This window comes from Mandrillus leucophaeus, unplaced genomic scaffold (genome assembly GCF_000951045.1).
Source record: "Mandrillus leucophaeus isolate KB7577 unplaced genomic scaffold, Mleu.le_1.0 Scaffold65, whole genome shotgun sequence".
NCBI classification, from domain to species: domain Eukaryota; kingdom Metazoa; phylum Chordata; class Mammalia; order Primates; family Cercopithecidae; genus Mandrillus; species Mandrillus leucophaeus.
The window spans coordinates 215,369-229,573 of record NW_012107030.1 but is presented as its reverse complement, the minus strand read 5'-3'; the positions used below and the strand labels follow the sequence as shown (position 1 = coordinate 229,573).

The following is a 14,205-nucleotide window of genomic DNA, read 5'->3' as shown; positions in this document are numbered from 1 at the left end:
TCGGAGCGGCTCCCTACAGGGCTGTGCCCGCGGGGCGCGCGGCCCCGGGCATCCTTTCCTGGTGTTTAATGCGTTTTGGCTTCAGGACTTGCCGAGGCCGAAGCCGGCTCCGCCCTGGGCCCTGAAGTCGGGCGGTGTCCGCGGTGTACCTCCGCACCTTCGGGGCAGGTGGCCAGAGGCAGCGTTGAAAGCGACTTGCCCAAGGTCAAGCAGGTGGCACCGGGGAGGCGACCAGACCCAGGTCTTTCGACGCCGAGGCCAACTGCCAACCGCAGAGCTTTGGGGCCGTCCTGAGTGGTTTGTGGTTTGTTTCAGATGCTTTCTATTGACCTCCTGGAAAGATGGGAAAGTGTGTCATAATGAAAGCGGTCTTGTTGCTTATAGTGTTTACTGCCTTTGGTAGAATTCTAGTGAGGCTGTGCCCCCGAGCAGAGCATCTACCGTGGTCTGGGCATATAAATAATGAAACTCCTTTGCTGTCTTTGGGGGCAGTACAAGAAGAGGTTCAAGGAACAAATATCCAGGCAGTTTCTGCATTTTCCTCGTCTGTTTCACCTTCCAGTTCTGCAATACTTGTTTTCTTATTTTACAATTGATCGTTGACTGTTTTAATAAGATTTTCTTTGTCTTAATGAAGTCACTGCCCCTTGTGAGTTAGTTTTCTAAATAGAAAATCTTATTTCCTGTGTGTTTAATGACTGGAACAAGTAGCGCACTATGAGGTTTACACCATTGTCTTTTATCTTAGAACTCCTGATCAATCTGCTTAGTTTCCCCAAGTACTCAGCTTGCATACTCAGTGCCACTGAAACCATTTACAGCAAAGTTTGGGTAAGAGTTATATTATTTTTTGTGAAACTATGTTTTTCTTCACAATCTGAAGAACTTGAAGACCCGTTATATTAAAATAATAAGATTTTTTCTGACCACAATGCCTGTTTACTTTTCATGCTCTTATTTTTTCATGTTGACACACGTATGACAAAAGAAATATTTCCCCCAGTGGAGTTAGTTTAAGTGTTTTTTTATCTTGGCCAATTTTCCCAAGGAAAATTGCATTTTAGAGTACTGACACATTTAAACAAGAGTATTTAAGTTTGACAGAATTTGAATTAATAGTTAATTTACTTTATGGTGCCGTAAACCTTACACTGTATCCACTGACAGTTTTCTCTTGTAGCGTATACCTGTATCAAGGTATATGACTGAATTTAGTGACATTAAGAATATATATATTATGTAAATATATGTGTGTACACACACCGCGCGGGCGCGCGCAGAGCTTCCAGTCTTTATCTTGTTAATTAGTATGTTCATTGTCGCTTTGTTAGGGGGGAAAGTAGCAGGTTTGTATCTTTCTTTCTCCCCAGTTTTAGCAGTGTAACAAAATAGGAAAGATGGTGTGTAAATTTGAGTTTGTCATAGACTAGGAGAGACAGTGAAACAGGATAAGTATACAATTGTGAGGAAATTGCCATGAGTTCATAAGCCGGAAGGACCTTTTTAGAAGTGTTTAAGGATGTTAAGAATAGCATTGGATTCTTTTCTTTAAAAAGTCATTGTGGGCAGTATTCAAGTATTGGTTGCTAGCATATAGGATATGACAATATTGACGACTCCTAGGAACACACTTGGGAAAGGTGGAAACATTTTACATTTTTATGGGTACTTCCCCCCCCCCCAAAAAAAAAATCATTTAATGGAGATTTAAACAAAGTGACTTTTTGACTTAAGCCTGGAAGTTCTTTATTATTATTATTAGTCATGCTGCAAATCCCAAAGTTATTTTAATTGTGTGATAATTGTAACCCAGAATGAAATCTAAGAAATAATTTATTAGCATAATTTAAGTCATACTTTGATATTGACATATTGCTTGATGTCAAGTCGTTATTGTTTAAGTAACTTATTTGAGAATGAGGAAGATAGTTTTCTGAATATAGTGTAGTAATTGTTTGTGACAATAGTAACACTGCTTTTATTAGAAAATATTCGGTTTGATAGCACTAACTGCCTTAAAGTATTTCCTATTTGATGCCAACTGCGAGCTAAGGTAATATACAAATAATTACTTTTCTCATTTTGGAGCAATTTACTTTTGGTAATATTAAAATTTAAATTTGAAGTTTAAAAAATCTTATTTTAGATCTACAATGATACAATAAAATGACTTCAGTAGTAGGTAAATATTAAGATTTGGTTTTAGGTTTTTTGACCATTCGTGAGTACATACCCAGCATTTAAGAATTTATTGACATGGTATCTGAAAGGAATGCTTTCAGAAAGGGCAGAAAACTTGGTAGCTTTAGATGATTGTCTATAATGCTTTATTTTTAGAAACATAAAAATATGGGATGTTTTTATGTAAACATAAAGCATCCTCTTGTTACAGCACTAGAACTCTCTTACACTTACTGAGCAATATTAAACCATTTGACCCTAAGTAACTTTTTTTCTTGTGGGTACTGTCTAATAGGGGATATGTGAGTTTGTGAATCCTAGATGCTTAAGCAAACATATGTTTGCCATTTATTTTAGTAAACCTTTTAATTAGTTGAATTGATTTTATTCAGGAAGATGGGGCTTTGGGGATTTTATAAGCTTTCTTTGAACTGGAATTTCTGTTGGATATAACAGAAAATTAGTCATTTAGGATTTTTTTTAAGTTAAATAAGTTTTAGGGCAAAATATTGTTTCCTACATGGAACTCTTATCAGGCTTGTCAGTCTGATGGCTTTATTCTCCAGAAAGTTGTGGTTTTTAGTCCTTTAGGCAGCCTAGCCTTTTATGGTTTAACCATTGAACTCTAGATTCTGGATTCAATCTAACCTCTTGAAGGAAAAGACAATCACGGGCACTAGAATTGGAAATGATCTCAGAGGGCTTCTAATGTAGCATCTCACCCGATACAGTAAATCCCTCCTGAGAATTTCCATGTCAGGTGTTCCCTCCCATTATTAAGGGTGAGAATGCTGTTGCATATGTCATCAGGTTATTCAGCAGTCCAGTCTTACTGAGAACAAACACAAGAGTTTTCATGAGTTTGAATTTTCACCATTCACTGCCTTTAACTATATTTTGTAGGCTCTTTCTCTCCCACCCTGCTGTCCCCCACCCCCCATAACATCATGGGTAAATGATAGCTTTTCTGTCATTTACAGTTACCAAAAAGCTCTAGGCTGGGCTCAGTGGCTCATGCCTGTAATCCCAGCACTTCAGAAAGCCGAGGTGGGAGGATGGCTTGAGCCCAGGAGTTTGAGACCAGCCTGGGAAACATGACAAAACCTTGTCTCTACAGAAAATAGAAAAATCAGCCAGGCATGGTGGCACGTGCCTGTAGTCCCAGATAGTTGGGAGGCTGTTGTGGGAGGATCCCTTGAGCCTGGGAGACAGGTTGCAGTGAACAGAGATTGTGTTGTGGCACTCCAGCCTGGGTGACAGAAGAGTGAGACCCTGTCTCCAAAATAAATAAATAAATACATAAACTATTTTTTTATTATCAAACAGTCTATTCCAGTTTGAAAGTTCAATCTCATATATATTCAATTTAAAGGTTTTTTTTTTTTTCCCCTTCCTTACCCCATGGTCAGGCCACTTACTTCCTGAAGCACTTGGGGTATGGATGGCTTGTGATAAGCTCCTGGGATACCTCTTTCCTTTCCCTCTTGAGGGATCTACTTGGATACAAACGTGTCAAGAAGAGAAGTAGAAAAAGACAAGTGTTTGTTACTGGTGCTGTTAAAGTCCTCTCTTGATTAACAGTGGCAGGCCATTGCAGTCCACTAATAGGCAACCAAACTGGCATTTTTGGTGAGATCTTGCAGGGAGACTCCTGCTGCAGTTTCTGGATATGGAATTTTCTGTAGCTAAACCTTTTCCAACCTACACACCCATCTGCTCGCTCCCATCCTGTCAGTTTACCCACTGGTTACATGAATGTGTGTGAGTTGGGGTGGAGATCTTTTCTCTCTGCAGAGAGAGATTTTGATAATGGCAAAACAACTCCAGTCCAGGTACCCTATGGTTTCCATTCAACCTACTGGAAACTCACTTCCTTGTGATGTCAAATAGTGGCATACAGACTACTTAAGTCTGCCTTCTTTCTGTGCCATTTCTTTTCAGTTCTCTTTGTCCCCCCTTTTCAAGTAGACGCACGGGGTCGGTCTCTCAGTCTGCTGCATAAGTCGATGTGGAACTGGAGAATGGGATGAGAGTCTCTTCTAGGCCCCTCTGATCTTGGTGAGTGGCTTCTGTTAGAGGCCCCTGCCACTGTTTTGGGTGAAGACCTTCTTCCTTTCCCTGTGTTCTCCCTGAAGACTTCTAGTTCTTTCTCTCTCTTCTGTCAACTGCTCTTACAGAGTGGAAGGATGGTGCTGATTAGGGTGCCAGAGCCATGCCTGACTCTACAGATATTTGCTTCTCGTTGTCTATATATCCTCAGCTTTGTGTTTGTCAGTGATTGTGGGGAACGGGACTAGTCCCTCTCGACATGTTTTAACAAATAATAGTGAAGTCTTGTGGCCTGATGAGGTCTCACTGTGTAGAATTTAATTTTTCTTTGCTTTTTCTTATATCACTGAGGCTGTTTCTGTGTTTTGCTTTATTTTTTGGCTTCCTGGTTCCTGACTGATGAGATGTTAACTGTGATTATGTTAATTTATGACTGATTTGTAAGATCTAACTATACCTTAGAGTATGAGTAAAGCCGAAGGAGAAATTTGGGTGGGGGGCCATGTTAATAATATAATTGTGTCTGTTTTTGCTTCATGTAATTTTTACTAAGAATATAAATTCAAATGGAAATATAATGTTTGAACCTTTTTCCTTCCATTATTTAAATAAATCAGTTAAATCTGGTAAATGATTCTTGTCTGATGAGGAAGAACAACTTTCTATCTGGAAACTTAATGTTAATCTTTGATGCAGTAATTATGGTTTACTTCATACTTCATTCAACAGTAGTTACTGAGGGTCTTCCATGTGACAGCCACTGCTTTGAGCATTGGAGAAACAACAGTAAATAACAAATCCCTGCTGTCATGGGGCCTACATTACAGTGTGGGGAAACAAACAAGAAACAGGTAAATGAGTGAAACTGTATCATTTGTTAGATACCAGTAAATGCTAAGGAGGAGAATAACATAGGGAACTGAGATGGAAGTGGCAGCATGGTTTGGAGGATTTGCAGTTTTAGATAAGATCTAAAAGAAGGTGTTCAGTGAGAAAGTGACTTTGAGTTAAGTCCTTGAGTGGGAATCTTGTCTGGTGAGTCCAGCGGCCAAATGAATGAGTAAGGTGGGTATTGGGATGGGATAACAGGGCAGATGAGGCCTAGCGGTCTTTATGAGGGCTTTGGTTTTTAGGTTTTTACTTTGAATGAGATGGGATCCTGTTGAAACAATAGTTGTCAACCTTGACTGAATGTTAGAATTATCGGGAAAGCTTTAAAAAAGTACTGATGCCTCGATCCCATCCCAGAGTTTCTGATTTAATTGGTCGGCGGTGGTGGGGGAGGCAGTGTTTTAACGTAGGCATCAGGAATTTTTAAAACTCTCAGGTAATTCTAGTAAGTGGCCAAGGTTGACATCTATTGCATTGAAGAGTTTTGAGCAGAGTGAGGTATTACATAGTATTGAGGAGTGTGACTCTAGAGCCAGACTCCTCCAGTTTGACTCCTGGCACTGCCACTCCTAAGCATGTGACCTTGAGCAGATGTCTTGGTTTTCTCACTTCTAAAATTGTTACAAGGATTAAACAAACTAATATTTAGGTATTTAGAAATGTGCTTTATGAGTACTACTATGTGTAAGTGTTTATTGAATGAACACTTGAATAAATGTTTTAATGGTATCACTTTGACTGCTGTGTTGAGAATAGATTGAAGTGTGGTAAGGGCCAGATCTAGGAGAGACCCTTAGCAATAATCCAGGTGGGAGGTCATGGTCACTTAGACCAGAGTGGCAGCAAGTGGTAAGAAGTAGGATTCTGGTTATAATTTGAAGATGGAGATGACAGGATCTGCTGATGGATTGGACATAGGATAGGATATGGTTTGGATTTGTGTCCCCACCCAAATCTCCTGTCGGATTGTAATCCGCAGTGTTGGAGGAGGGGCCTGGTGGGAGGCGATTGGATCACAGGACAGACATCCCTACTTGCTGTTCTCATGATAGTGAGGGAGTTCTCGTGAGATCTGGTTGTTTAAAAGTGTGTACCTCTCTCTCCTCTCTTTCTTCCTCCTGCTTCTGCCATTTAAGAGGTAACTCCTCCCTCTTCACCTTCCACCATGATTGTAAGTTTCTTGAGGCCTCCCCAGTCATGCCTCCTGTACAGACTGTGGAACCATGAGCTAATTAAACCTCTTTTCTTTATAAATTACCCAGGTAGTTCTTTATAGCAATGCAAGAACGGACTACCACAGGGTGAGAAAAACTTAAGTATGACCTCAAGGTATTTTGCCTGAACAGCTGGAAGAAGGGAGTGGCCCTTTACTGAGCTAGGGAAGGCTGGATCAGGTTTCTGAGGGGAATATCTGAAGCTCAGTTTAAGTTTGAGATGGCTTGTTAGATAAGTGGAACCGTAGAATAGGCAGTTGTATACTTGGGTCTGGAGGTCAACAGTGTTCAAAGCTGGAGATAACAGTCTGGAAGTCATCAATATTTAGACCTGTGAGAATGAGTAAGCTCATGAAGACACTGAGTATATATAGGAAAGAGATCCACAGACCACTCTCTGGGATACTTCAACAACAGAGGTCTGGGAGATGAAATAGTCCTTAGGGTTTCTAACATACTCTAGAATGAAATACATTTGTAATTGTTTCTTTTTTTTAAAAAAAGCTTTATTGAGATATAATTCACAACATATAATTCATTTATTTAAAATGTATGATTTAGTGCATTCACAGTTATGTGGATAACATCACAATCAATTTTAGAATATTTGTATCTCCCCCGAAGAAACCCTGTACCCTCTCATCCTTAGACAACAACTCATTTCCTCTGTACCTAGGCAACTGGTAATCTACCTTCAATCTTTATAGATTTGCCCATTCTGGATATTTCTTGTCAGTGGAATCATACTATACTTGGTTTGTTTAGAGAGAAATGGTATCCATTAGTACCTAGCTTCTGGATTCAATAGATACCAAGTTATTTGGTAAAGGTGGGGGTTATAAGATCTCTCCAATGTAAAGATACATTTCCTGTTTGCAACTAGTAACAAAACTGTGGGATGATATTTTGATACTGTGAATATTCTGTTTCCTAATAGCATTTCATCTACTGGTTTTAGTGTTCATTGAAGATGCTTGTGTAAATCAGTGAGACATTGGGATTACAAAGTGGTGATTTTCTGTTACTATCATATCATCAGAAATTATGTAGTTCGTAGTATTTCTAATTCAGACATATTATACACAGTTTGTTCTTCTGTTTTGTGTTTGTACCTCTTTACTCTCACTGTGAAAATCTTGGTTCCTAATAACAAATAAATGTTTTCTTTTATTTTAAATATAATTAATCATATCAACTTATTTACATTATCCAATAATGTACATTATAATGATCTGGAAGTCTTATCATACCTAAAATGTTTCACATTACAGTACCAAGTAGGAATGCTGGATCACAGGATAACAGTATATATGATTTTGTGAAATAGTACCAGATTCACCCAATAGGGTTTTAACATTTTGCCTTCTTGTCAGCAGTGTAAGTTTCTGTTTTCTTACAGCCTCATCAGTATAGTGTGTTGTCAAGCTTCTGAATTTTTGCCAGTCTAATAGATGAGAAATGGTATATCTGTGTAGTATAGATTTAAAAAACTTCTATTATGGAGATTTGTGAACATCCACAAAAATAGAAAAGTGTAACCAATCCCATGAACACCATCATTTAGCCCCAGCAACTACCAACCCAACTACCAATGCCTCCTCTCTTTGTTCCCTTCTCTCAAATTATTTTGAAACAAATCCCAGATAACATTTTTTTCTTTTCTTTCTTTCTTTTTTCTTTTCTTTCTTTCTTTCTGTTTTTTTTCTTTTTTCTTTTTTTTTTTTTTTTGAGACAGGGTCTTGTTCTGTTGCCCAGGCTGGAGTACAGTGTCACAGTCATAGCTTCCTGCAACCTCAGGTCTCCCGGGCTGAAGCGATTATCCCACCTCAGCCTCCCAAGTAGCTGGGACTGCAGGCACACACCACTATGCCTGGGTAATTTTTTTTTTTTTTTGGTGGAGATAATGTCTCGTCATATTGTAGGCTTGAACTCCTGAGCTCATGTAATCCTCCCACCTCAGCCTCCCGAAGTGCTGGGATTACAATTGTGAGCCACCATGTCTGGCCCCAGATAAATAACATTTTATTTTATATCAGTATAAGTATCTCTAAATGAAAAGGACTCCTCCTTTTTTTGGTAACAATCACAATACCATTATCACACCAAAAATAATGTGTCTGTTTTCTTAATATCATCAGAAAATATTCAAATTTCCGATTTTCTTAAATATATCAGTTTTTTTTTTTTTTTTTTTTTTTTTTTTTTTTTTTTTAAGAAACAGGATTTAAATAAAATCCACATGTCATGATTGGTCCAGATGTCTTTTAAAGTATTTTTAAATTCATAGGTTTCTCCTCCAGTTCCTTTTCTTCTCCTACTTTTGAATTTAATTTTAAAGAAACCAGTTATCTTTCCTGAGCCATTTCTTACCATATAGATTTTGCAATTTGAATCCCTGTGATAGTTTCTCGTGTTCTTCCTATTCTTGCGATGTCATTGGCAATGGCTACATCTTGGTATGGTTTTTTGTCTTTCTCCTATTATGAGTCATACTGAATATCTCGTCATATATTTAACGGCCATTTTAATATCTTTTTTGGTACAATGTTCATGTCCTTTACTCGTTTTTCTATTGAACGTTTGATATGTTTCCCTTGACATTTTTTGCAAGCTCTTTTAATGTTAGGGAGATTAGCCCTTTTTCTGTGATATAAGTTGCAAATATTTTCTACTGGCTTTGACTTTGCTTATGAGGTGTTTACCATGGAAAGCTTTTAAAAAACTTTATCTGTAGTCATTTATAAATGAGTTTTTAAAATTGTTACTGGGCCAGGTGTGGTGGCTCACACCTGTAATCCCAGCACTGTGGGATGCCAAGGCGGGTGGATCATTTGAGGTCAGAAGTTAGAGACCAGCCTGGCCAACATGGTGAAACCCTGTCTCTACTAAAAATACAAAAATTAGCCAGGCGGGAGTGGCGTGGTGCCTATAATCTTAGCTACTCGGGAGGCCGAGGCATGAGAATTGCTTGAGCCTGTGAGGTGGAGGTTGTGGTGAGCCGAGATCACGCAACTGCACTGCAGTCTGGGCAACAGAGTGATACCCTATCTCAAAAAAAATTTTTTTTTTTTTTACATTGGTACTGGGTTTTTAATTAACCTCTTGAAGTTACATTCAATAAACTAGATCTGTTTAAAATGTATAATTTGATGAGTTTTGACCATGTCTACAATCACATTAAGATACAGAACATTTCCATAACTCTGAGAAGTATCCTCATGCCACTTACAGTCCTTCCCTTCACCCTCAGCTCCAAGCAACTACTACTGATCTGCATTCCATCCCTATAGATTGGTTTGCAGTTTTCAGAATTTTATAGAAATATAATTATTTCTATAAATAAATAACACTAAAACCACTAGATGAAATGTTGTTAGGAAACAGAATTATTATGGAAGGCCATATCCTTTTGTGTCTGGCTTTTTTTTTTTTTTTTTTTTGAGACTGAGTTTTGCTCTTGTTGCCTAGGCTGGAGTGCAATGGTGCGATCTAGGCTCACTGCAACCTCCACCTCCTAGGTTCAAGCAATTCTCCTGCCTCAGCCTCCTGAGTAGCTGGGATTAGAGCATGCATCACCATGCCCGGCTAATTTTGTATTTTTGGTAGAGACGGGGTTTCTCCATGTTGGCAGGCTGGTCTTGAACTGACCTCAGGTGATCCACCTGCTTTGGCCTCCCAAAGTGTTGGGATTACAGGCGTGAGCCACTGTGCCCAGCCTATTTCTGGCCTTTTTTCTGCTTAGTATTATCGTTTTGAGATTCATTCATGTTGTTGGATCTGTCAGTAGTTCCTTTTTACTGTAGAGCAGTATTCCATCTCTATTGATTTGTTCCATGTCCCATATCTTTTTGATCTGGCTTCTTTCATATACCAAGATACAGTTGAGATTTATTAGTTGCTCATGTATCAATAATTTGTCCCTTTATTTTGCCAAGTAATATTTTATTGTATTGGATACACCACGGTTTGTTTATTCATACACCAGTTGAAGGACATTTGGGTTGTTCTTGGTTTTTTTTTTTTTTTTTTTGCCAATTATGACTAATACTGCTATAAACATTTGTATCCAACATTTGATGTGAACATAAGCCTTCAATTCATTTGGATAAATACCTAGGAGTGGGATGGCTGGATTGTATGGATATGTTTAATTATAAAAACTGCCAAACTGTTTTCCGAAGTTGCTATGTCATTTTGCATTCCCACCAGCGATGTATGATAGTTGATTTATTCCACATCTTTGACAGCATTTAGTGTTGTCAGGGTTTCTTTTTGTTTGTTTGTCACAGACATTTTAGTTGGTATGTTATAGTATCTTGTGGTTTTTATTTGCAATCACTTTCCTGAATAGTTATGGTAGACATCTATTTGTGTGTTTATTTACTATTTTTATATCTTCTATGTCAACTTGTGTGTTCCAAGTTTTTTGACCATTTTCTTATTTGGTTGTCTTTTTGAATTGTAATAATTACCTGCCTGTTCTAGGGTATCATTTGTTGTCTAGATACATATATATTGAATATGTTCCTCATTTGGTGGCTTGTCTTTTCATTTCTTTATGGTGTCTTTTGAAGATCAATTTTAAAGTTTGATTACGTTTCAAATATATCAACTATTACATGATTCAGGCTTTTTGTGTCTTATCTAAGAAATACTTGTCTCCCCTTAAGGTCCTGAAGACTTTGTCCTATATTTCGTTCTAGAAGCTTTATCATTTTAGCTTTTACATTGGGTCAGTGATCGATTTAGAGTTAGTTTTTTTCCTCATAGTCAATTATTCCAGTCTTGTTTGTTGAAAAGACTGTCCTTTCTCTACAAAATTGCCTTGGCACCTTGGTTGAAAATTAACTGTTCTCTCCTCCTGTTTACTAGGAGAATTTGTAAAAGATTGGTGTTATTTTTTTCCTTACAGGATTGGTAGAATTCACATATAAACTATTCTAGGCTCGGACTTTTCTTTTTGGGGTTTTAGTAATGAATTCATTTGCTTTGGTAGAAATAGGTACTTCAGATTTTCTTTTTCATCTTGTGTCGGTTTTTTCAAAATTGTGTTTTTTCAAATAATTTGTTTACTTCTAAATTATCAAATTTGTTTGCATGAAGTCTTATTACCCACTTAATATCTATAGGGTGTGTAGTGATAACCTCTCTGTACTTCCTAGTATTGGTGATTTGCTTTCTCTCTTTCACTTGGTTCACATAGCTATAGATTTATCAATTTGATCTTTTCAAAGAAACAGCTTTTGGTTTTAATTTTCTTCATTGTTTGTTCTCAGTTTTATTAGCTTCTTTTCTGATATCTATTATTCCCTTTGTATTTTGGGTTTACCTTACCTTTTTCTAGCTTTTTTAAGGTGGAGTTTATCTCATTGATTTTAGACCTTTTCTAATAAAAACATCTTAAGACTATAAATTTTCCTTTAAAATCACCTTTAGCTGCATACTACAAATTTTGACTGTTAAAAATTTTCATTTAGTTAAGAATGTTTTCTGATTTCCCTTTTGATTTCTTCTTTTACCCATATTTTATTTAAAAGTGTATTTTAATTTTCAAATAGCTATTCAGGTAATAATTTCATCTATAGCACTAAAAACCAATGAAAATTCTGAAATTTGTTTATAAAATTCCTTGAATGTTCTGTATATTATATTTATATGGTATATGCCTGAGGGCTTTTCTGTAGCCTAAAATAACAGTTCATTATTTTTCACTGTTCTCTGGGTTGAAGGAGCTCATTTGGGCAGTTCCCTCTTGGGGGTCTTTCTCTCTCGTAGTTGCAGTCAAATGGCAGCTGGAATGAGAGTCATCTGAAGGCTTGACTGGGTTGGATGATCAATATAGCCTCTTCACTCACTCTGCTGGAATGGCTGGGACAGCTGAGTGTGGCCTGGTCACCTCTCTTTACACAGCTTCTTCATGGGATTAGTTGGCTTTCCCACAACAAGGCAGTCTGAAGGCAGTCAGATTTCCTATATGACAGCTGACTTCTAGAGTGAGCATTCTAAGACATTGAGTTTTTTCAAGTAGCTAATTTATCTGCTCTATTCTTTTAAACTAAGAAGTAAGATAAATTGTATTGGGGCAGTCATTGTAGAAACTGCCTAGTAAGTAACATTACAGCATCCTTTATTTTTATTTTTTAGTCGAGGTGAAATTAGCATAAGATTACCCATTTTAGTGTGTACAACCCAATGACATGTCATACTTTCACAGTGTCAGTGTTGTGCAACTATCACCTGTATCTACTCTCAAAACATTTTCATCACCTGTTAAGCAGCTCTTCTGCATTTCCCACTTTATTCAGCCTCTGGCAACCACCAATCTACTGTTTGTTGCTCTGGATTTATCTATTTAGGATCTTTCATATAAATAGAATCATGTAACATGTACCTTTTTGTTGCTGGCTTCTTTCATTTAGCATCTTTCCGAGGTTTATCTAGGCTGTAGCATGTATCAGTACTTCATTCCTTTTTATGTCTGAAAAATATTCCATTGTATGCATATACTACATTTTATTCATCCTTTCATCCACTGATGGATGTTGGGGTTGTTTCCACCTTTTGGCTATTTGTGAATAATGCTGCTATGAACATTTCATATACAAGGGTTTATTTGCCTACCTGTGTTCAATTCTGAATATCTGTAGACAAATCTCAGAGATATTGTGGGTTCAATTCCAGTCCATGGCAATAAGATAAATGTTGCAATAGAATCAGTCACACTAATTTTTTCGTTTCCCAGTACATACAAAAACTATGTTTACACTATACTGTAGTCTATTAAGTGTGCTAAGCATTATGTCTAAGAAATGTACAAACCGTAATTTGAAAATATTTTATTGCTTAAAAATGCTAACAGTCATCTGAGCCTCTTCAAATGAGTTGTAATTTTTTGCTGGTGGAGAGTTGTACCTCAGTGTTGATGACTGCTGACTGTTTAGGGTAATGGTTGCTGAAGGTAGGGGTGGCTGTGCCATTTCAGGAAACCACTTTTTTTGCTCATCCATGGAAGCAACTCCTCATCTGTTCAAGTTTTAGCATGAGATTACGGTAATTTAGTCACATTCTCAGGCTTCTCTTCTAATTCTAGTCCTTTTGCTATTTCTGTCATATCTGTAGTTACTTCCTCCACTGAAGTCTTGAACCCTTCCAAGTCATTCATGAGGGTTGGAATCAACTTCTTTCAAAGCCTTGTTAATGTTGATACTTGGACCTCCTCCTGTGAATCATGAATGTTCTGAACGGCATCTAGAATGATGAATCCTCTCCAGAAGATTTTCAGTTTACTTTGCCCAAATCTATCAGAGGAATCACTATCTATGGCAGCTATATTTCAAATCACAAATGTTTATCTCATATCACAAAATGTGTTTCTGAAATAATAAGACTTGAAGTTGAAATTACTCTTTGATCCATGAGCTGCAGAATGGATGTCGTGTTAACAGGCGTGAAAACAACATTAATCACCTTGTACATTTTCATCAGAGCTCTTGGGTGACCATGTGCATTGTCAATGAGCAGTGATATTTGGAAAGGAATCTTCTGAGGAGTAAGTCTCAACAGTGGGGTTAAAATATTCAGTGACCGGTTGCGGTGGCTCATACCTGTAATTCCAGCACTTTGGGAGGCCAGGGTGGGCGGATCACCTGAGGTCAGGAGTTCGAGACCAGCCTGGCCAACGTGGTGAAACCCTGTTGCTACTAAAAATACAAAAGTTAGCCAGGCATGGTGGCACGTACCTGTTAATCCCATTTACTTGGGAGGCTGAGGCATGCTGAGGCAGGAGAATTGCTTGAACCTGGGAGGCAGAGGTTGCAGTGAGCCAAGATTGTGCCACCACTGCAGCCTGGGCGACAGAGCAAGACTCCAT

At 37.9% G+C, this 14,205-nt stretch overlaps 1 protein-coding gene across 1 annotated transcript in view; it reads left to right on the top strand.

Moving 5' to 3' along the window:
- The first annotated feature begins 777 nt into the window (after window positions 1–777).
- PLEKHA1 (pleckstrin homology domain containing, family A (phosphoinositide binding specific) member 1) overlaps window positions 778–14,205 on the top strand; it is a 56,469-nt gene continuing 43,041 nt past the window's right edge. The window contains exon 1 of the mRNA XM_012001059.1: window positions 778–831. The gene's annotated coding sequence lies outside the window, so the exon portion shown is untranslated. The remainder of the gene's footprint in view (window positions 832–14,205) is intronic.